We start from the raw sequence: 23420 nt of genomic DNA, 5'->3' as shown, positions 1-23420 counted from the left end.
TCTGTTAAGGTGGTTTTTTTTGTGTGCAGTTTTTTGGGTTTTGTTTGTTTGTTTGGGGTTTTGTTTGTTTTCTTTTAAATTAATAAATTTGGCAAAAAGCTATGTGCTGAAATAAATTTGCAGGATGTGCATATCTGGCAGTTTTTATAGTGTACCTAATGGTAACTGGTCTTTTTATGCTCTTATTTATTTCTTTTGTGGGCAAGTGTCCTGCTCCATGTTGGTGGGAGTGTGGGTGTGCATGAGCAGAATTCAAGATAAACATGCAACTGATGTCACTATAGAAGAAGCAGATTCTCAGTTATAACTTCGTGGATTTTTTTAAAAAATATTAACTCATTTTGAATGACCTTTACTGATCATTTATTCTGAATGTTTTGCTCTGACACTCAAAAGATAGTAAAATCAGACAGCAAACTACAGGAATAAATATTGTTTCCCTAATCAGCCCATCTGGTCAGGACCTGGTATTTCCGTTTGGAATGAAATTCTGACATTCTGAAAATTAATTGCATTATGAATCAAAGGGAAGCAAAAATCTCAACTCCCCTCTCAGCTTGATGATCTTACAGCATGTTCTTTGACAGTGTTACTTCTTGAATTGGTTAAAAGGTATTTCAAACATATTATTTTCATTCTTTTTTACACTTACAGTAATTACTAAGATTAATATAAAGATTGAAATGAACCACTTAGCCTCAAAAAGGAATGCCAGTAATATTTTATTTCAAAGTTTTTCTTTGAAAATTTTGTCAAGTCAGTGGGTTCTTCCAAAAAGTAAAATTTAATTAAAGCTTCATGAGCTGATGCTTTTGGAGGAAATTGTAGTGCTGAGGGATTTTCAGTCAGCAACAATTACCTATTTGGATACCCTTTGTTTATTTAGATTCCTTTTTTTCTTTTTTCTTAAGATACAAGAAAACAAGCAATTTGAAAAAAATAGGTATGTAAAGTACATAAAGAATGAAGACAATGTCATTTAACAAAGAAGCATCCACAATTGGAACACAAACACATTATTATTAAACAGACTGTTTGTACTGGAGTACTGAAATGGACTGAAATTTGCTGCGAATTTGCATAGAGCGTATGATTTTTACACCCTTGCAGTGAAAAAAAATATCCCCATCTATGGGTCATGCAGAAGTGAGTGTAAACAACTCTGAACTGCAATACTATTTCCTCTACACTCCAGATTGCAGTGGTTAACAGCAACGACAAGAGATGGGAATAAGCATATGAGCCCTCTCCCCACTGTGCTGTTTAGCAAAGTGAATTGTCTTCCTTCTGTGGCCTCCTCTGGACTTGCTCTGATAGGTCCATGTCCTTCTTATCTTGGGGCCCTTAGACCTGGATGTAGTACTTCAGGTGGCATCTAATGAGGGCAGAGTAGAGGAAGAAATCACCTCCCTTCATCTGCTGACCTCAGTTTTTTTGATGAAGCCCAAAATGAAGTTGGCTTTCTGATTTGCAGGTGCACACTGCTGAACTCCTCTGCCAGAGAACTTAAGGGCATGTAGCCCCAAACACAAGGCTGTAGTTGGCCAGATTTAGTGTTAGCATTAGTCCCGTTTCCAGCAAAAATACAATTTCTGTTACTGTGAAATTTTCTTGGAGTAGACGTTGTATTATTCATGTGGGACAATTCATGTGGCATCATAAATACGCCATCCACCTGCCTTAACCTTCTTGCAGTTCAGGTATTCCCTTTCAAATCAGCACAATTATGGGGAATCTTTAACTTTCATTTGATCAGGCCTTAAAATTTCAATGATTTTTTTCGTTAATTAAAAGAGGTAGTTTCTACATCTTTCAACCTTAAGCTATGTACCATATGAATGATGAGAACTTCTTAGAGGCCTATCTTAAGCAAGCAGGGAAACAGAAGAATGAAGAATCCTTTACAGAGCCTGTCCCTGGTGATATTTCGCTGGATTCCCCATTCTGGGATCAAGGACAGAAAGAAAGTAGTTCTTCTTTTACTAGTCAAATATGTGTCTAGGAAACAGTTGTGGTTTTAGTAGCTACATTTGTGGAACCATTTCAGACTGCCTCATCCAAGGTCATGGTCCTGCACAGCCCATGCTGGAGCCATGTGCCATTCTGGAGCCCATACTGGAGCAATGTACCATTCGCTCTAGTGCTTTTACTTTAAGCTAACAATTTTAAAGTAACTGTTTTATAGTCGTTGAGGGAGCCTGATAGTACATGATCCAAAGCACACTGAGATCGGGGTGAATTTTCTCTGCAACTTCTAATAGGTTTTGGATTTGCTACATCATGTGTGTAGAGAGTCGCTTGATTCTGCTCTCAGTGAAGCATATTTTTACTCAAGAGTTTTGAAGCTTTTTTTTCACTATCTGTTAATAAAATGTGGATGCTTGATTTCACCAATCTGTTGTTGTAATGAGTTGGGTTCAAACTATGATCAGAGCTTGAAGATTTCCCTGGTAATTTTGAAATACTGCTGGGAAATCTGTCAACTTATCTTTTTGCTTTCTCAATGATTATTGAAGTTTAGACAAATCATGATTTCAGTTATGACTGAATTACATGACTTAAAACAACTCTTTCATGTTTTAATCAGCATCACTATGCACAGTCTCTAGGTCATTATCACAAAAATGTGGAGCGTTTTCTTGACCAACTGGGATTTTTGCTTTTCTTTAGAGAAGGCTACATTTAGTACAAAATTGTTTGGTTTTTTAATATATTATTCCACATATAATTAGAATTCTGCATTATCTTCATTATTACTGCTATCTACTAGACAAAGTAATGGACTATAAATTTGATGTATGAGTATGTTTCTGTTAAGAAGAAACACGCATACAAATTATTTCACTATTAATTTACATTTAGTGGTATCTTAAATACTTCATAACTTTGTCTGCAATATTTGAAAAATTTATTGAGCAGCCCCATAGTAAAAGTTTACCTTTTGCAGGATTGATTTTTAAATTCATTTTGTAATTAAGTTAATCATGTGTGGCATCTGAATGCTAAATCTAATTACATAATTAGACATCTGCATTATTAACTGATCTGCAGTGACATAATAAATGCATCCTTTGAATTCCCTTGTCTTTGTACATTTGATTAACAAGTTATTTGGTGTATAGTTGATACAAGAACATATATTCCAACTGCTTTATTATTCCAAATTTATGAAGTTGAGATAAAAATGAATGATTTGACATATGGTTATTTAAGCAAATGTAAGCTAGATACAGATGATTTGTAGTGTATTTCTTAAATATCACTGAAATGCAATGAATTGCTTTTTGTATAAAAACATTATATGTGAAAATTTCTTCCAAAATTAAATTACTATAGACTGGAAAAAAAATTATATTGATAGGGAAGCTGAAAAATTCTGGTGAGGCTGAAAATGCATTTAATTAACATTTAAGAATCAGTAGAGAGTTGATGAACTGCAAAGAGATATTAGTCAGCTATTTCTTAGATCAAAGCGAAAATGATAAGACATGATGACAGAGAAAGACTGAAAATTTTGGACTCAATGGGGAGAAATAAGTAATTAGATCCATGAGATGAATTATAGTAGGGTTTTTAGTAGCTTTGTAATAATACTTTATAAAATTGGAGATGTCTGAATGGTGAGCAAAATCTGTAACCCCTTGCTTTTTTTCCCCCCACAAATATCCTGTGCGTTTAGGTGTGCAAACTGGATTACTTTGAAACAAAAATCAGAGATGAAGCTTGGTTTCTAGGCCCACATAAATTTCTATTTGCTTCAGTATTTAGCACACTAATAAGGAATGCAGTTCTCTTTATGCAATGAGGTATATTTATTTGTTCATAATTTAGTGCTTAAAAATGATGAAATTAGATGATGTAGGACCTTCAGAAATCTGGAATTAGGGCACCATATAACTATGTTGGACATTATCTGCTTGGAAGGGGAGTACAAAATCCTCAAATTGATCACAGAGTATTAGAATCAACTAGCTTGGAAAAGACCTTTGAGATCATCAAATCCAACCTATGACCTACCTTGTTAACTAGACCATAGCACTAAGTGCAACATCCAGTCTTAAACACCTCCAGGGAGAGCACCTCCACCACCTCCCTGAGCAGCCCATTCCAATGCTCAGTCACCCTTTCTGTGAAGAACTTCTTCCTAATGTCCACCCTAAGTGTCCCCTGGTACAGCTTAAGACTGTGTCCTCTTGTCCTGTCACTGGCTGTCTGGGAGAAGAGGTCAACCCCAACGTGGCTACAACCTCCTTTAGGTAGTTTTAGAGAGTGATAAGGTCACCCCTGACCTTCCTTTTTCTCCAGGCTAAACAACCCTAGATCTCTCAGTTGCTCCTCACAGGACCTGTATTCCAGACCCTTCACCAGCCTTGTTACCTTTTCTGGACATGCACTAGCAGTTCAACATCCTTCCTAAATTGGGAGGCCCAGAACTCGACACAGGATTCAAGGTGCGACCTCACCAGTGCCATGAACAGGGGAAGAATTGCTTCTCTGCTCCTGCTGGCCACACTATTCCTGATACAGGCCAGAAAGCCGTTGGCTGTCTTGGCCACTTGGGCACACTTTTTCGGAGTCCTTTTTTCACTAGCAAGGCTGTTCTGCCTATGGAAACATTTGGACCATCATGTTTCTCCTGTATAGACAATGGCATTGAAACATCAACTTCCCTTCTGTGGAATTTTTGGGATTCTGTGACACAGAGATTTATATCCCAAGTCTTTGACTAAAGTTGAATTTAACATACTTTACAACATTTCTATGCCTCCTTTTGTCGCTTTTTAAAAGACAGATTCATTAATATCACAATATCCCTATAAGTGAATTATATTGTTTTATAATTCATTAGTGGATAAGACACAGGCACACAGCTGGCCTTCAAGTGATCCATCTAGATTAATTTGCTAGGTTTTTATGTTAACTTGAATAAATTGCATAAGCTCCTGCACCCTGGGATTTTTTTTTTTTTCATTTTCCCCCACAATTTTTAGTACTCTATCAGTTAATATTATGATAGTTTTAGAACAGAGGTTGTCTATTTCTGCATTTCTGTCCTGTGCATGGAAGAATCTTATTTGACCCTCCAGGCACTAAAAATGAAATGAAAATTGCAGAAAATTTACAGAAGAATAAGGTGAGCACAGAAAGACTATTTTATATAGATTCAATTTCTCAGAGAATTCATGGCAGTTACAAAGCAGAAATGGAGATTTTCTAGTACTTTTCCATATCTTTTTAATGGTTGTGCTACATGTCCTCTGAGGAAAAGCTGAACTCATAGCAGCTATGTGCTGAAGATGCTGGCTAAGGGATTGTCAGTGTAAAAGTGTCAGAAAATTAAATTAAATAGAATAAAAGGAGAGTATTTCTGAAAGAAAAATAATTTCCTCTAATTAAATGTTTCACATTTCACAAGTTCAATAAAAGTCAAACAGTAAAAACGTTTTCAATGTTAATTTTTACCTTCACTAACTTAGATATTCTTCCTCTAAAACTCATATCTCTTGTTCCAGGCAGTTTCTGATTCTGCTGCAGAAAAGCATGATTTCGAAATAGTAGCCATTTTCTGCATCTCCCTCCCTCCCGTTCAGTCAGAGCAGGTGTGTCATTGCATACCAACCACATGCTGGAAATCTGGCAAAGCTACAGCATAGATCTTAAGTCAGCCTACACAGAGACAAGAATCTCTGCCTATGCCCATGAATACTCTGGGTCTTTTGCTTCTTGGGCCCAATGGTGCCTTCCGAATGCAGATCAGCTGAAAAAAAGCTTCAAGCTACAAAATAAGCCTCAAAGTTGGCTCACCTCCAATACCATCTGTGCTTTTAGATCTTAAACATCTATTCAGATGCGTTAACGTGTGAAAATCCATTGTTTCATTTCTAGTAGTTAGAGACAATGAAAAATAAAAGGGGAGAAAAACCACCTGTGGCACGGAAACCCCTAATATTTTTTTTCATTGAAGAGGGTATGGGGACAGAATACCACTTCTGCTGTACGTGCTGTATTTCCTGGGTGAATGATGTGAAGACTAATACTATGTGATGTATAGTGACTCAAAGTGGAGTTTTGCATGTGAAAGATGTTATTCTCAAGTAATAAAATAGTTACATGGCATAAAGGCAGGCAGTTGATTTTAGGCCAAGTCTATTCATTTTATCTTTTCATCATTATGGAAAATTAATTTTTATGCTCCTTCACTTGGTAGATTCTGATGTCTCTTATGTTCACAGATAAAATCCTAGATGGTGCAGAGTACTACTCCTACTACTACTACTGGTATAGTAATTTTTATATTTCTTCATGAAAATAGTTCATCTGTAAGAGAATACAGTTAGAAGATCCATATCTATGTGTAATATTGTATATAAGTAAGAGATAAAAATCCCTCTGGAACACAAAAAGGTGTCGCATTTCTTTTAGAGAGTTTCAAATTAGTCGCTATATTTTATATAAAGACTCAGTCACATGATTGTGAGGAGTTGAACATTGTGCCTTTTTTCTTTGTTTGTATAATATGCATTAAAATCCCGTATAAGAATTCAGCAGCTAAACTCCCCATGTTTGGTGGAAATCTTGGCACTGTGGCTACTATAGCCTCTGCTAGTGACTGTATCTTCACTTTCTGTTCATCTCATTGCACATTGCTTTACAAACACCTACCGCACGTCAAGTCAAGTGTGAAAGAAGTTATAATAGTTACATATGTTTGAATTCTACAAGTTGTCATTAGGTGGAATGTTACAGCTTGTGCTGTGCAGGCAAGCAGAGAAGATGATGAGAACAGTCCATTAAGACTGATTTTAAGAGGTCTTAAAATCTCCGAGTCTAGGATCTGTAAGTGTTGCCCATTTTGGAAACTGCTTAGAATTACAGACCTTGCTGCAGATTTGGGATGAAGTTTTTCAGTACTGGAGCCTTCCTATTTTTTTAAGTAGCACTCTGCAATAAATCCTTCCTTGATGCCTGTTATGCTACTCTTCCACAATTATTCCAGGGGTATTTCTGCCAGTCACTTGTCAATCCTATGTCCATTTTTCTGAGAGTATGAGGTTGCTGAACTGTACAAATGTCACTGTCAGAAAAGTTGCCAGTGATTTCTCTCTCATGATTTTCAGTTGCTTGTTCCCACTTGGGCACTCTATAAGAGGTAAATTACAAATACTTCTCAATATTTCCCCACTTTACCCATAATTTTTTTAATATCTTGTTGATTATATAATGCCTAATTCCCACTCCTTCAGGCTGGATTGATGGGCATTTTGTGTGCTTGTGGTACATTTGGAACCACTAAATGCTCTGGTGCTGTTGATGCTGCTGAATCCTTCCTATGTTGGATAGGACAGTTTTAAATCAGCAGAGACAGTTTTAAATCAGCAGCTTCTTACTTTGGCAGTGCAAATAATCTGAGATCATAGAAATGCTGCTGGCATTTATATGCTGCTCCTCTGATGGGACTGTCAGCTTTCTTGGCTCTTTGGAACAAATCTTTCCTTTTGGCTATCCAAATTTTTCTTGAAATGACATCAAGTTAAATGGCTTTTACCAGGCTGAGAACTGCTTCCTCCCTTGCTTCACAACTGTTCCCTGGGCATCTGCAATATGATATTCTGATGCTGAGGTGGAAACTGGAGTCAAAAGGTGTCTTAGAGTGTACAAACGTGTAGGAGGAAATCTTTGTTATATGGGTTACCGTCATTAACCTACTATTTTTTAGAGATTGGATGTGTAGTTAGTGACAGATGATTATCAAAAGGTCTTTTCTATCTGTTTTACATTCCTTTTCTTTCTCTTTGCAAAAACTTCTTTTTTGAGAGAACAAGCTATTAGTATTACTTCATCTTCATGAATTCTACTTAACCTGAGAAGTAAAATATTAGTAGTAAACTTTGATGGAGTTTAATGCCCTAGAAGCATTGCCCTGTAACCACAAAAATCTTTCCATACTTTAACATTTAGATCTGTGATTGCTACTTGCAAGCTCTATTTATTTATGAAAGAAATTAATTTATTCATTTGTACTTAGTATCCATCAGACACATCAGGGGCGATACCCTTCGGACAGTGAATTTTTGTCAACTAAGTATGCCAAAGGCTTTTCTTGAACAAGAAGTCTTTTTTAGCAAACAGTAGCCCACAAAGGAAGCCAAGAACATCTGGAAGATTGGCAATGTGTAAGTGCCTTTTGTTTATGATACATGTGTGTTAAGTGGTTTAAATGGAAAAAGAAAAAAATTCTGAAGTCTACATTTTTGCACCATGCATCTAGGGTTTTTTACATTTCTGTGATTGGTTATTCCCTAATAGGATACATTAGATGCATTTCCAAGTAAAGCAAAGATTTTATTGAAGCAACCTTTCCCAATATTTGCTGTTACAATTTTATAACTTCTGCTTTATTTTAGCTAAATATATGTTTAGTCTTTGTGGTTGTCCACTGATTTCAATAGGAGTTAGTTACACTGCACATACAATGCCTTGAGGAAACTTCTGCTATAGCATAGGATTCATGTCCTGATACCAGTCACCTGTGCACCATCCCTAGGGCAGTTGTCTCTTGCAGGCAGTGGACACAGATCCTGTCTGTCTAAGGCAATTAGACATCTGAGTTGAATGGTTTGATGGATGTTCTTGCCTCTCCATCTTGACTGTATGCAGGACCTAGGAAACCAGAACAGAATAATTTCTTAGTAGGCTCTCTGCTTCTAGATTAGAAGAATCCCATTCCTGGTGTGTTATCCCCATTCTTTCTGGGGACCCCAAACCTGGATACATCCAGGTGGGGTCTCACCAGGGCAGAGCATAGGTACAGAATCCTCTCCCTCGCCCTGCTGGCCCACACTACTTTTAGTTCAGCCCAGGACACATTTGGCTTTCTGGGCTGCAAGGGCACATGGCCAGGTAATGTCCAGCTTCTCATCCGCCAACACCCCCAAATCCTTCTCAGCAGGGCTGCTTTCATTCTGTTCATCCCCCAGCCTTGGATTGATACCAGGGGTTTCCCCAACCCAGGTGCAACACCTTATTCTTGGTCTTAAACCTCATGAGATTCCCATGGACCACTTCTTGAGCTTGTCCAGGTCCCTCTGGATGGCATCCTGTCCTTCAGGAGTGTCAATCACACCACTCAGCTTGGTGTCATGCAGAATTGCTGAGGACACACCTGATCCCTTCGTTAATGTTTTTAATGAAGATATTAAGCACCAGTTCCAATACAGATTCCTGATGGACACCTCTTGTCACTGATGTCTGTCAGGACACTGAGCCATTGACAACTATCCTCTTGGTGTCCAATCAATTTCTTATCCACCAAAGAGTCCACCCATCAAATCCAGCTCTCTCCAGTTGAGAGAGAAGGATATTGTGGGGACCTGTCAAAGGCCTTATAGAAGTCCAAGTAAATGACATCTGTAGCCCTTTCCTTGTCCACTAATGCAGCTGATCCATCATATTTATCACACACAGTGTTGTTCTCTCCCCATTTTTTTTGTCTGTAGCACATCAGGGTTCTATAATAATTTATCCATTAATAAATTAGGTTTGAACTTTCAAGTTCATAGATACTTAGATTCTGGTTTGCAGAAGAGCTGTAGATGGGAAATGCAATTGCATTCTTACAGCGCCTTATATGTAGGAATAGAAATTATTTCTAGAACACCTATGACATGGAAAACAGTGACAAACAGCTGCATGTAAAAAGCACAAAACTCACAGGCTATGAAGTGACCTGTATTTACTTACAGGTACAAAAATCCACTAGTAAGGATTGGGGGCAAATGTTATAAATGTATGTTTTTACAGCAATCACTTAAAACCTGTACTTTTGCAGCATTTAAAAGCATAACATTTAAAATATCTATTAGCTTGAGATTTTTCAAATTTGTTTTTTCCTTCTAGTTCTTGCTACTTTTACTTGCAAACATACATGGCTTTTAAAATTGTGGCATTAAACATTGAAATTATCAACACATCTTGCAACTTCTTGGAATTTTTAGGCTTTACAGTAAAGCCTAAATTTGAAGAACACAGTGCTCACCAGATTTTATGATAAAAGCATCCCTGTGCCTGTGTCTCACACCAGTGTGACATAAGATGGATGAGATGACATGACATGACATTCTTCCTGGGGGAATACATCAGCTGGCAGAGACCTTCACCCACGTATAGGTCAGTTCTCTTTTGAACTAATGTGAGGTAATTGCAAGAGGTGTGAGAGCCTACATAGCTGGGTCAGAGGGTGAATCTGCTCTTGTACAAATGCAAACTCTCAGCCAGAGTAATATTTACATATGTGGGAAAACAATTTAGCCTGATGGTTTCATAGATGAAAAAACGGTTGGGTTTGTCCTGGTGTCTTTGCTCCTCAACTGCTTATGAGCCTAATTGAATTTTAGCATAACTAAACTCACCGCATACTAACAGATTGCATTTCATACTGGCTCCCGTACTGTGGCAGGGAAAGGGAGTTTGTTTCAGGTGCTATTGCCTTTTCCCAATGACCTAAATAAATAGAAACGGGAGGGGGAGCTGTGGGAACAGGAAAAAGGAAGGGAATTACTACTTTGCTTTTAATAAAGGAGGAAGAGGAAGAATTTCCATTTGTTTTAACCCTACTTGTGCTCACCTGAAAGACAGCATTTTGTGACCTAACAGAACAGGGATTAAGAAGGCATAGGGTGGACAAGTATAAATATGCTGGGCAGAGAATGAAACACTACATTGACACATGAACAACCAAGTGTAAATAGCAGACAGGAATAAACACAGACTGGAAATCTGAAGGTTTCTAGCTCCTTAGAGCAACAAATTCTGCCTCCTAGTAGGAGGAAGTAAAATTTTAAGCACTGTTAAGGTAGAAATTGGCAAGTTACTGAAAAGTTTGTTGACTGAATAGCAGGGAATTGGATTCAGAATTCCAAAGTTCTCCTGGACTTTTGTGGGTTTGAAGAAGGAAAAGTAAATCAAGCTTGGTGTTGCAGACAGTCCTCTGGGAGACCTCAGTTTCGGTAAGAAAAAGCAGATTCACAAGAACCCGAAAATAACCCAAGGTATTAATGTACTTATGGAGGGGTGACTCCTGCTTTAAATCTGTGTTCTGGCTGGGGGGAAATTGGGGACCTGTGTCTTGCACATGTGCTGTAATTGCTCTGTATGCTGGCCTCTGGGAAGGGGAGAGGATAGCACTGCTGTAGCAAATGCCTGAAATATCCTTGCTGTCAGCTTGTAAAGGAGGATGCACAGCTGTGAATCCTCTGAGGAGTCAGCTTCTTTCTGCCTAAGTGTGCTAGGAGAGCAGTCTAAGAACTTGCCCTAGTATTCTTAGCTGTCCCTACTGCCCAGCTCAGATGGCTCTCTTGGTTTTGCTCTGCACGCAATATGCCCGTGTTTAAAGCTTTAACTGTGATTTCCAAAGGTCTCCATGGAAACAACTTCAGCTACCTAAGCTAGCACACCTGTCTTGAGTGTGATCATCATCAACACCTATCATTCCCTGGAGAAGGGAGTTACCAGCCTCAGTGAGTGCTACCCAGAATATGTAGATTGTGCTGAATTCCAGCATTGAATTCCTTTCTACACTTCATCAGAGCAGCAAAAACTTCAATAACTTCAATACTACAAAGAAAATCTTCAGTCATACAGTAGATAAAAAAAGCCAAGTAATTTCTCACCTGGTGAGGGACAGAAAGAAACAGGGTTTCTTCTAAAATTACTAAGGTATTTGTATCCTACTGTGCTAGCAGTGATATTAAACCTTCCCCCCAATAGAATACACGGAAAGTGAGTATGGTGTTCTTTACATTCACTTAATAGGATGAATGAGTAAAATTCAATAAATAGAACATGCACTACAGACTTACAAATTGTTCTGCTTTTGTGAGATGTTTCTTTCCTTGTGCTCCTTCATCAGCTCTTCAGTCACAGTTATTTTGCTGCCATTTAGCAAACACTTCCCCTTTTAATAACTGGTCACATATCTTGTTAATCAAATTTAGTGAGGGCTATGGTGAAATGACATAGTAAATGTATTAAGCAATATAAAACTGCACGTACAGTTAAAATATTGTTCTGATATTAAAAAAATAGTTCTGTGATCAGTGTTGAGAACATTTTTAATGGTGTTAGCATTGTTACAATGATAAGAAACTATCTTAATGTCAAACTGAAATTACTTCTTCTTTCTTTAGACCTGTCTTGCCATGCTACTATGTATTTTATTCTATACAATTTAGACACAAAGAGTGTACCCATGAAAGATGAGATTTTACAGAATAATAGTGGAACAGTAATTGAAAATGTTATTTCTACTGCATCATACAATTTGATCTGCTTCTGCTTGATTCACACCACAGCTAAATAATTTTCTCCTTCTAAGAAAAACATTATGCAATATTCTTATTCTAGTTGCCCTATGTCATTTGTCAGTAATTGTGTGGCTTCCCAAAGTGAGATTTTCAGCTAAAAACCCTGTTGTCTCTAATAAAGGTGGTCATTTTATTCATTATTTGTGGTTGGAATGAATAATTTTAACGCTTAAATGGAAGCTTTAAAGCAGCTACACAGTTAACCTGGGTTTTATCTAGAGAAAAAAGAGTACTATCTGAAAACAAAACAAAACCTACCTTTCCCACTTTCTCAACTAAGGCAGTAAGTCCACATTTTTAACTTGACAAGGGGATTCAAAACCAGCTACCTCTTTCACACAAGCTCAAAACTGTCTTTTCTTCAGTGATCAGTGATTGTGTTGACAAAACCAAACTCATGCCATCCCACACTTATCTACTTTGTCCTGGACTGCGACTGAATGCCAGAGCATGAAAAGCCACATAAAACCTGCACACACATGGAATGGGTGCAATGAGATGGAAGACACAGGTACATGTAATATTTCCACAGCAGTGGAAATCCAGGCTTCAGGCTGAAGGCACACTCATAATTAAGTTTGTTGTAACTTCCTGTCCTTTTCTCAACACTTATTGTTGCCAGTGTACCCTGACGACTGAGGCTGGTAATGGTGTTAGTGGGACAAAGCACAGCTTTTCTTATCTAAGTAACAGAGACACAGACTCTTGAATGATAATACCTGTAATAATAAATGTTCAGTCTTTTAGATGGTTTTCCTACAGTATGACCCTCTTCTTGCCAGACAGCAGGGCTTCTCTGTTTGCAGGAAGTTTTTGAACCTGCCTTCTCTCTGGGCTGAGTGGGATACTTAAGCGTTACTAAAACTGAGGTTGGAAGAGAGAGAGTGAGGTGACTACCCCACAGCTACTGCACCAGTTCTGTGAGAGGCTGGAGGATGGTGCTGGAGAGACCCTCATGCCATTACACATTTGTATAGTTTAAATACAATCTTCTACAATAGACTGGGGAAAGTTTCCTCTTCAAGAAAATGAAATATTTGGGAATTATGCAGGATAGCTGTTGAGAGGTGGCTCATGCTGTTTAAATGTCTTCATCTAATGATGAAGGAATTCTGTTAGAAGAAACCATCAAGGATTAGAAGATGCTGAACTACTAAGATGCTAACTGCTATTTCTAAGGACAAATATAAGTATCTAAATAAGAAATAACTAAAAAATAATCTTACAGAAAGGAGGAGACCTATTCTGGATTAAAGAACTACTGTGAACTTTTGTTACAGCCCATTTTTCTAATTTAATGCCTAGGCCTTAGGAATTTATTTTGATGTGGGCCATACTTAATCCTAATGCTAAACTCTGGCTATAAGAGGTAACTGGACAATGAATCGGCTTGTATCTACTATAAATTTTAAATTAACAGTGACAGGGCCCCTCTGAAGATGAGACGAACCCTTTGTGAAGAAAACAGGTATAATGAATGTCTTCAAAAGAGTTCAATGTCTTTTTTTTAGTAGTACTTTAGAAAATGCCTACTTGCAAAAGTACCAGCATTATTCCTTGATACTGAATGCTCTGATAATGCATCAGATTCCATGGAAGTGATTTCTGACAGTAATTCTTCAAGAATTGTTTATCAAGTTTCTTGTCACATGAGTTTCCTTGTGACCAAAGTTTCCATGAGATAAACTTACAAATGAGCCCATCCAGCAAGAATAAAAGATTGTTCAAGACTCTAATAGGTCGCAAATTGGATAGCTGAACAATCCTCTAATCTGTTGTCTCTGTTCTTCTTTCTCTACAACTAAGAGTAGGGAAAAAAAAGCTATGAGCTGCTGTCAGTTGTAATTATTCCTAACTCAGATAAAATGTCCTGACCTGTGAGACGTAGGTCAAATGTCAGAGAAGGCTTATGGGAAACACTAGAATGTTGAAGGATTCTAAATAAGCTTTGCAAGTATTTACCCCTTTTGTAGAAAACAGCTGTGAATTTCTAAACCAGAAAAATTACAGAAAATTTCATGTCATGTCTACAGTGACCCTGTTCTATACTAATCCCTTGTCAGGCCTATTGATGAGTTAAGTGGCTTAATTACTATTTTGCCATCAGAGATGACACACATTGATGCCTCTTCAGCAGACACCTTTTTTATATATTTTATGTCTGGATTAGAACAGCTTAAGTCACTATGTTTAATGTTGTCTGTGTATATGCATTCATGATAAAACTTGAACCAACATGTTTTAATTTGGATGAATTTGCTAATCATTCAGGTCTACTAAGTAATCTATTATGTGGGCAAGAAATTAATAGAATCCAAAGTTTTACAAAAAAATTAATAACATTTTAAAGTACAAAAAATTTAGTACTTCTCAGAACTACATTGATGCTATGTTTATAGGTTGTGATGGTAGCTATACTTCTTTTTTTGTTAGCTTGAGTAATCTGTAATTTATCTTTTGTTAATATGTTAAAGTTCAAGTCACTCACTGGAGAAGTAACTTGAACTAGCCACTTGCTTATGAAAGGAGATGGTTGGATAAAATGGTTACTACCAACTGAGAACTGAAGCATCAAACCCACAGTGTTGTGAATATAGCCTGAAATTTTTTGTTTATTGCCGGACTGTTCACTCTCACACAATACAACCATTTTTCACTATAACCCCCCCTGCATCTAGTACATAAATACAGCTGAAGGAGTGTGCCTAGCTTGAAGTGAAGTAGGTTAAATGTGGAGAATAGGGAGCATGATCAGCACTTACAAATGCTCCAGACTGAAGTAATTACCTTTTACGTATCATTGAATAGGATGTAAAGTCAGGGATATGTGTCAAGCAGTGAGAACCAGGATATTCAGTACAATCTGTAGTACCCTTTTCCTTGTACATTACTATTATTACTCTGCTTATTTATAAAGCATTAAATGCATATTGAATGTCTTTAAAGGTGAATTGGTTGCTGGCTTGCAAGCATAGAAGAATCTTGTTGACTTACAGAATGAGTTACTACTCTCCCAGTTCTTATACTGCTTCTGTAGCCAATACAAAATATCCTTTTATTGGACCTTCTAATGGAGAGGACACTTTGGCTGAATTCCGCTCCCTTTTCTCCACTTCCCTCTTTCTTCTGTACTGAAAGGTTGCCCCTATGGTGTGCATCCAGTCTGACAGAAGTGACTGTTAGTTCCCACCTGGAATCATTAAAGGATATTGAGTTGTTACTTGATCAATTCACCTTAGTCTGACTCCACTGACGTTTTAAGCAAAATGTATGATATATTGAGATTCTGAGGAGAGCAGAATATATTGCAAATAAGCAATTGTTGATTACTTCCCCCAGAATATTAAAATATAAACCAATTTTCTGTTGAGTCATACCAAGCTTGTTTCAATTTTTCTGCTGCTTCAAATCCATTTTAAGTCACCTGACCATTCTTCCTGTAATGCACAATAAATGGAATCACTTTAATTCTTTTAAAAATGCATGTAAAAAAGAATCTTCAATTTTAAATGAACATAATCTATATAGACATTGGTTTATTGTTGAGCTTTTGATGGGGTACCCTTCCTTCTCGGGCCAGGGTAGAAGAGCAGAGGAGGCTGCTGTTCTGCTAAATTCTTTATTTCATAGTCTCATAGCTTTCTTGAAGGCAGAGTTCAAAGGGGGTTGCATGATAAAGCCAAGCAGCAACAGCAAGAGCAGGCAAAAACCAGCTTCTTCTTCTCCTATATGCTCTGTATGCTCCATATATATTTTCTTACAGAAGTGTAGATTATATTTGTTAATTGACCAATAAGATTAACACACGATTCTAGTTTTCCTTTTCTTAACCTATCTTCGTCTAATTCTAACAGTCGTTAAGTCTTACACAAGTGCTACATAGGTATTACACAGATTTGCAAATACAGTTTCTATCAGCTCTTATTGTTCATGTGAACAGTATAGTTCTATCTGTATTTTGTCTAAAGTAAAGAATTCTGTGAAAAGGTAACACTGCTGCAGTAAGAACTGTGTTTAAGGTCTCTGCTGCAGCTTTTTAATGTTTAAGGCACTTAGCATATATTTCTACTAAAAATTAAAAATCTATATTTCTGTTTCACTTTGGTGTGACTTCATGTATCTCAGCTTATCCAAAGGTTTTAATTCAACCCCTGTGCTTTGGCTTTCCTCTGGGCCTGAGTCCAGAGAAGCTTTCACTCCAACAGTTTATGTAAATGGTAATGCATCCCACAGTATTTTTCTTCTAGCACTAACCACCAGGACACCCATGTGTCAGGTTCTTCCTCATTATTATTTCTTCAATGGCCTTCTCTTTAATGTTTTAGCTGATACGTTTGAGATTAAAACAGCATATTAATGCTTAAAATGAAAAAGTCAGGTTTATGTAGAAATTTTATAGACTTTTTTATTCTTTAAAGATGTTCTTTGGAAACACATAATTTGCAGGCCATGGTTAGATGTCTGTTAGAAGAGAAAAAGATGGTAATGAGTTTCAGTAGAGTTAGAGGGATTGTTGTATTGCAGTTTTGCTTTATTTTTAAGATTTTAGCAATTGTAGGGGATGAGTAGGCCAGCTCTGGCTCCATCTCAGTTATGTGGGACATTTCCAGAATAAGAGGTTTTATAAAGCATATTGTTCAGGTCAGTGGGACAGCTTTCACTAGTGATCTAATGAAATTTGAACAATGCTGTTCTTTTAAAAAAACCTGGTTTCAATATAGAAATATTGTTTTGGTAGCTATCCACCCATTAACAGTCTTAAATATTAACATTAGTCCAAATGGTTGATTGTTTGCCGAGTTCATTCCAATATTCTCCTGCTATAGCTATTACAGTCACAGAAAGAAGCTTGTGATCAATAAACAGAAGCTTTCATTTTAGACATCAATCCTTTATTCAGACATATCTGTATTTTCAGCCTTCTAGTACTTATGCTCACAATTCTTTTTCTCTTCAGTGCATAGTAGAAATAGATTGAAGTAACTTCACCAGACCTTGACACACCATAAAACTAGGAAGCAGATAATACTGCATATCACAAGAAAGTGTAATTTTTGATGCCTTTTTAGCGATTCTCTAAGTACTACATGAGTAGCAAAAAGGGCAGGGTCTGTCTCCTGCTGCTGTGTGGAATCAGTAATTCTCCATCTCTGCCTTGATCAAAGCACCTGTGTACAAACTATGACTACTTACGAGAAATTACTCATTCAACAGGAGATGGCTTGCCATTAGAGTGGATAATAGATAATGTAATTTTTTCATACTGTCAACTGGCACACATTTATGCAGAAGTTTAAGCTACAATATGGTAAAATAAACTGCTGTCCTTGGATTCCTTTCAATTTTCCAAACTGGGCTCTTCATACATGAAGTCACCAGTTGGGGAAAGAAATTAGTAGAGTTTTAAGACTGCTACTTCTGATATATAAGGGAAGGAAGTACACTTGGATAACTGAAATTTGATGACAAATATTGTGGCTTTTTAATACAGAGCTTCAATTTCTTCTTTGCTTAAAACACAGAAGCCAGAGTATAAGAAACTAAATTTCTGTTATGTCTTTTGCATCTTCACCAGCAGTTAAGTATGTTTCCCTGAATATCTGTATTATATTGATTTCAAATAATGATATGAAAATGTTTAATTTCTGGTTTGTATGTGCCTTTATTATTATTTATATGGTATGACTCAGTAAACATAAATTTTCCTGGAAAGAGTCTGTACAGAGATGTCATCTCTTCTGCCACTGTCCATATCTCAGTGCTTGCCTCTCACTCTAAAAAAGATAATCTGTACATCCTTGAAATTAAAGTTTGATGTTATATGAATTACACATATATAAAAAGAAACACAACTACTTTTTCATTGTATAATTATAAAATCGTAAAATAAACTCAGCAAAATTCATTCACAAGTAAAAAAGTAATTGAAATGCTATTTTTAATAGCTATCTTGCAAAGAGAGAGACGATGGTAAATTTGGGAAACATTTAAATGATCAGTATAACAACTTTTGTTTATGTCGTGTAAATATCGATTTTTGAAATATTTTTCCTGCTGGTTTGAATCCAAGTCCACTAAAAAATAGAGAACTTTGAGATTAAAGTCTTATGGTAGTGTCAGTTATTGTTTTCACTATAAAACTTCTCTATCATATAAAACACTCAAATGTATTTTCTCAGAGGAAAGAGAAAACCTCAAACCCAAAAGACATTGCAGAATATGTAGAGGTTTAAATATCTGCAATAGATTTTAGGAGTTATTTGAAAAAAACATAGAATTATTTTTTCCTTGTAATTTGTGAAGTCACTTTTAGTCTTGACTGCTGTACTTAGCTATTTCTGATCTGTCATTTTTCTTGGTGACAAGTAAAAATTCTAATGACCTGAAAGCTCTCCAGAGGCACAACACAAGCCTATTATTGATACGAAATAGCTTTCATTTACTACTAAATTAGGGACCAGACCTTTTTGCTGCAGTTCAACCTTTCTTGTCTTATTTAATGTGCAGCACCCCTTCTAAATGAAAAGAAATATTACAAACTATAAATGAAAAAAGAATCTTATGTAAATACACATATAATATCTATCTAAGATAATATGTAGTAAATACCTCAAATAATACATGATTTTTGTGAAAGATATTCTAAATGATCTTATAACCAATTTAAAATTCTTTGTGTGGTTAGGAGATTTGACAGGATCAAATATGTATTAGGCAGGAACAAAATACGTAGTCATGGTCAAGTTAGCCAGTGATAGCATTCTGTTTCAGTTTAAGCTCTGAAAAACCCAGGTGAGATGACAGTTTAACTGTAACATGAAATTAAAAAAGAAAGAAAATGTATAGTGAGACTTTCTTCAAACCAATATTTCAAAAATTGGTTCTTACTTTTTAAAGATGACTTTATCACTCCTAGGGTGATCTTATGATTGCAATTTCTGTTCCATATCTACAGCTTTTCTTCATCCTATTGTCCCTCTGCAGGGCAAAAATCTCCCACAAGTGCACAAATTGAATAACACCTTAGCTGAAGATTATGTGTTGTCTGTCAGGATAGCTAGAGAAGGACTGCTCAGAGCACACAGTAATAGCTGGCACCAGTAAGGGCAGCTCTGTGCAGTTAAAGTGTAGAGCATGTGCTTTTGCCAACCATAAGATGGCCAGAGTAAGTTAAAGAACAGAGGAGGCCAAAAAAACTCAAGCCCTCCCCTCCCCCTCCAAGAATCCAGAATAAAATTTTGCTGATCAGTTCCCTTCCACCCTTCAAAATGCATCCCAGAGCATTCCGTAGCTTGTCACAGGGTCAGTATTTGTATGACAATATAATCTCTTTGTTTTTAGAATCTGTCATCCCCTGGCTGAAGGGTTTGACTCTGAGGGTGAGCACTGATAAGGATGTGGAAGCTTCTGGGGAATTCCATGCAGAATGAGGGGATCTGTTTTAAGCTGGAAGCAGCTGCATGGTCTCACTTACACCTGCCTGCCACAAAAGGGATTTGGTGAGGCACCTCACCACAAAGGCTTCCTTACTCTCACATTTTCGTCTAGATGGATAATCCTGATGGAAGGTGCAAGTTCTCATGGACTCCATAGCAAAAACTGAACAGAGAATGGCCTGACCTGAGTATACTGTATTCTGTATATGTATTCTTCATTATTATACAGAATTAATTGATTAAGGGAAATAGTACTTAATGAAAAAAGCACGATAAACGCCCCAAAACACCTCTGCCCAATTTTTGTGTCTGACTTCCTGGCAATCTTTATTTTTCTGTTATTAAGAAAAAAACAGATCAGAACTCTAGTGATAACCATAGGTGATGTTACTGAATATTTTATGCCCTGTAGTGGCTGTAGTTCTGATTCTTGTATTTAAGATTATATTACTGGGTTTCACAAAGGTTCCCCTTATTTTAAATCTTCGTGGTTTTAAGCTTTCTGTTTAGATTTGCTTTTTGGTTTCATCCAGAAAGATGAACACAAAGGAGGGTGAAGGGACGGAAGTGATTCCTTTGCAGGCTTTAAGAAATATTTAAAAGCATCTTTAATGTGTGAATTTTTTTCCAAAATTTTATATTTTAGCTGTAATAATAAAATTGCTGATCACTGTAAGCTAATACTGGAATGGGAAAAAGTCCATGGTGTGATATGCTTTTGTGTTCCCCCACTGAAGTTTTGTGATTTGACAAATGCTTATACATAAATCAAAAATTTTATACTTTATAGTATTTTGTTTGCTATACTGTGTAAGTTGTGTGCTTTAATTAAATCAGCTACAGGCTGAATTACTTAGTCTCCTGACTTATTTTGATATGTCACAAGTCAATTAAAATTCCTAGCTATTTATTTCAAGAAAATACAAAGAATAGTGAAGTGATTTTCTCTCATGGATAATATTCTTTTACAAAGGTTGGCAATTCTTAAAGGACCAGGAGCCAGGGCTTCCCTTTTTTTTGCAAATTCTAGTATCTATTTATACTTTAAAATCTAAATGAATACAACTTCATAGCTTGCACCTAAAAACAAAGGTGACATACATCCATTACAGAGAGAGGAGAAAACTACCATTTCTTAGAGAGAGAGATAAACTAATTCTTTTGGGTTTCATGGAACTACTATGGTTAGTTATATTAATTAAGGTCATGACTAGAAATTCCTGAGAATCAGACCTTTGTATATTAGTTTGTGTAAGCACAGAGTGCCCAAGAGGGCCTTCAGTTTGGCAGGACAGATTTTTGGTGAAAGAAATTGTCAGAAGCCACATGCAGGACTGACCATTCTGAGAGAAGTAAACATTCTGGTAGTTTTTTTTCTTTTTTTCTTTTTTTTCTTAGAAAACTATGAGTTAAAATTGTGGCATGAAGTTTAACCCTAACCCTAACCCTATACTTATACTATTCTATAAAATCCGGATCAAGGTATCCAGATTAAGATCATGTGAAAAGTTCTGGTATAAAGCCTCAAAAAACCTCAAAATAAAACTGTTAGTTAAACCTGGTCCTCAGTTTTAGTATCTCCTGGAGTATTTTACTCTGCAATATTAACAGAGTTGTTCTAATTAATGTATTTTCATGTAATCAGTACATAAATAATTGCTTTTATTGGATACAATTCCAGTCTTAATTCCAGGAAGAGTTTAGGGCATGGCAAAACTCTGTGTAACATGACCATGAATCCTGCTTTAGTATTAAAAATATGAGGTTGATGAAACTTAAATTTTGCAGAGATTTTTTTCATAAGCTTCATTTTTTTTTGGGTTTTACTTATAGCCTGTTATTCCCAAATCCTCCTAATGGCCACTCAGTCAGTTTTGTCAGTCTTGCATCTGGATGCAACAATTAGCATTAGGTTAGGGACATTTCAAGTGGAAAATAAAACTTGAAAAAATGTGGAAGATCAGCCAGTTAGTATGATCTCTGTAAGCTGGGAAAGAGTGCAATAACAGGCACAACCCAGGTTGTAATTGGCATACAAGTCTGTTCTCTTCACAAAGGTCCATTGGATAGGTCCTGCCCCTCATTCATCCTGAATTAGTGATGGGCAGCCTGATTTTCGTACAAGTAAACAATTTAATCTGTCCTCTGCCATGTAGAACAAAACTCCCAAATACAGGGGGTTTTGTGTATTTTGATTGGTATTTGAAAGGAGAGACACAGGGAAGAGATTAAAAACAAGGAAAGAGAAGAAGAGGAGAGGAAGAAGAGTATTGATAGTCCAACATTTTTTCTTCTACAGATGCAAAATCTGCTGATAAAATGGATTTTATTCATGTAAATATTCCTGAAAAAAGGGTGATAATATGTACTCATATAAATGCTTTTCTATTGGCATAAAAGTATCTTTCCAAGGGGAAACAGGGAAGGAATAGCAGAGGAGAGAGCAAACAGAAAACAGTCCACTAAAGAGAGGGAAGTAAAGGAGTGAGGAAGAGGAGAATGATAGGGAAGTGAGTTTGACAACAGTTTGTAAGAGTTGGAAACTCTCTTCTCTGTTCTGTCATCAAAATCTTGGGAGTGGAGATTACCTAGAGTAGGAAGGAAAAACAAAGGACCTGTTACAAGCAGGTCACACAAGTGTGCCTCACACTTAAGAGACGGTGATGGCACAAAGACATGTTCGTACCTCCTCCCTCTCACTTCCAGAAAGGATACTGTTTGGGTAAGAAAATTTTGAAACCTGTCATTTCTCCTGCAGTTGAGCGTTGGGAATCCTGGTACCAGCTAGTGTTGGTATTGCACAGATGATAAAGTAGGAAGATCTGTATCTTTTAAACACACAACCTTGGGGAAAATTGTGTCTGGTTCCTTGTAGAAGACCCTCTTTTTTAAAAAAGAGGCAGGAAGAACTTGTCATCTGCGCTTCTCTCCCTTGCCCTAGAGAGATCCCCTAACACCCCTCACCTCCTATTCTTGCAAAGCTGTTCTGCCATTTCCTTTCCAGTTTCTGTCCTGATGATAAATCTCAGTCTAGTCCTGCTCCCTGGCTGGTCAGTCCTTTCTAAAATCATTGTCTACAAGCCCTTTTATTCAGTGTTCATCTTGTTTGCACTATCACAGTTACTCCTCTTTTTGACTCTGATCCCTCCTCAGCCCCATTCGCTTTCCACTGTGTTACTTTCTTCCACTACTCCCAATCCTGGTTATGTCTCCCATACCCTGGCCCTGTTTTGAAGCTCACTGATAGTTGTTTTTATTATTGTTGCTTTCCCGTCACCTCTCTGGTTTCCAGACTCTCTCTTTCTTAGCCAGCTTTATTTTTATAATTCTCTCCATGCAACTTCATGGCTGACTGGTTCCTTTCCATATTTCCAGTCAGAAAAAGTCTTGCTCACACTTGTGTTCTAAGATCTTCTTATGAATAAAGAGCTCATTTTTGTATGACTTAAACAGAAGGAACTATCTGTTTGTGATGTCTCAGACTACGATGGGGCTCACATCTATTTCTGCCCTTTAGGTATTATTAGTCCAAAAATTAAACTTTATAATAGCAACAGTTACAGGCTAGCTAAAAGCATAAATAACAGTCACATTCTTCTGGACGTTAAATTAATCACTAAGG

The 23420-nt window shown here is 36.9% G+C and overlaps 1 long non-coding RNA gene across 2 annotated transcripts in view; it reads left to right on the top strand.

Annotated features, from left to right (window-relative positions):
• The window catches only part of LOC125324043, a 142921-nt gene that overhangs the window by 115996 nt on the left and 3505 nt on the right, over nt 1-23420 (top strand). The window lies entirely within an intron of this gene.

Source organism: Corvus hawaiiensis, chromosome 3 (assembly GCF_020740725.1).
Source record: "Corvus hawaiiensis isolate bCorHaw1 chromosome 3, bCorHaw1.pri.cur, whole genome shotgun sequence".
In the NCBI taxonomy this organism is placed as follows: Eukaryota; Metazoa; Chordata; class Aves; order Passeriformes; family Corvidae; genus Corvus; species Corvus hawaiiensis.
This window is presented reverse-complemented; position numbering and strand designations above follow the sequence as displayed.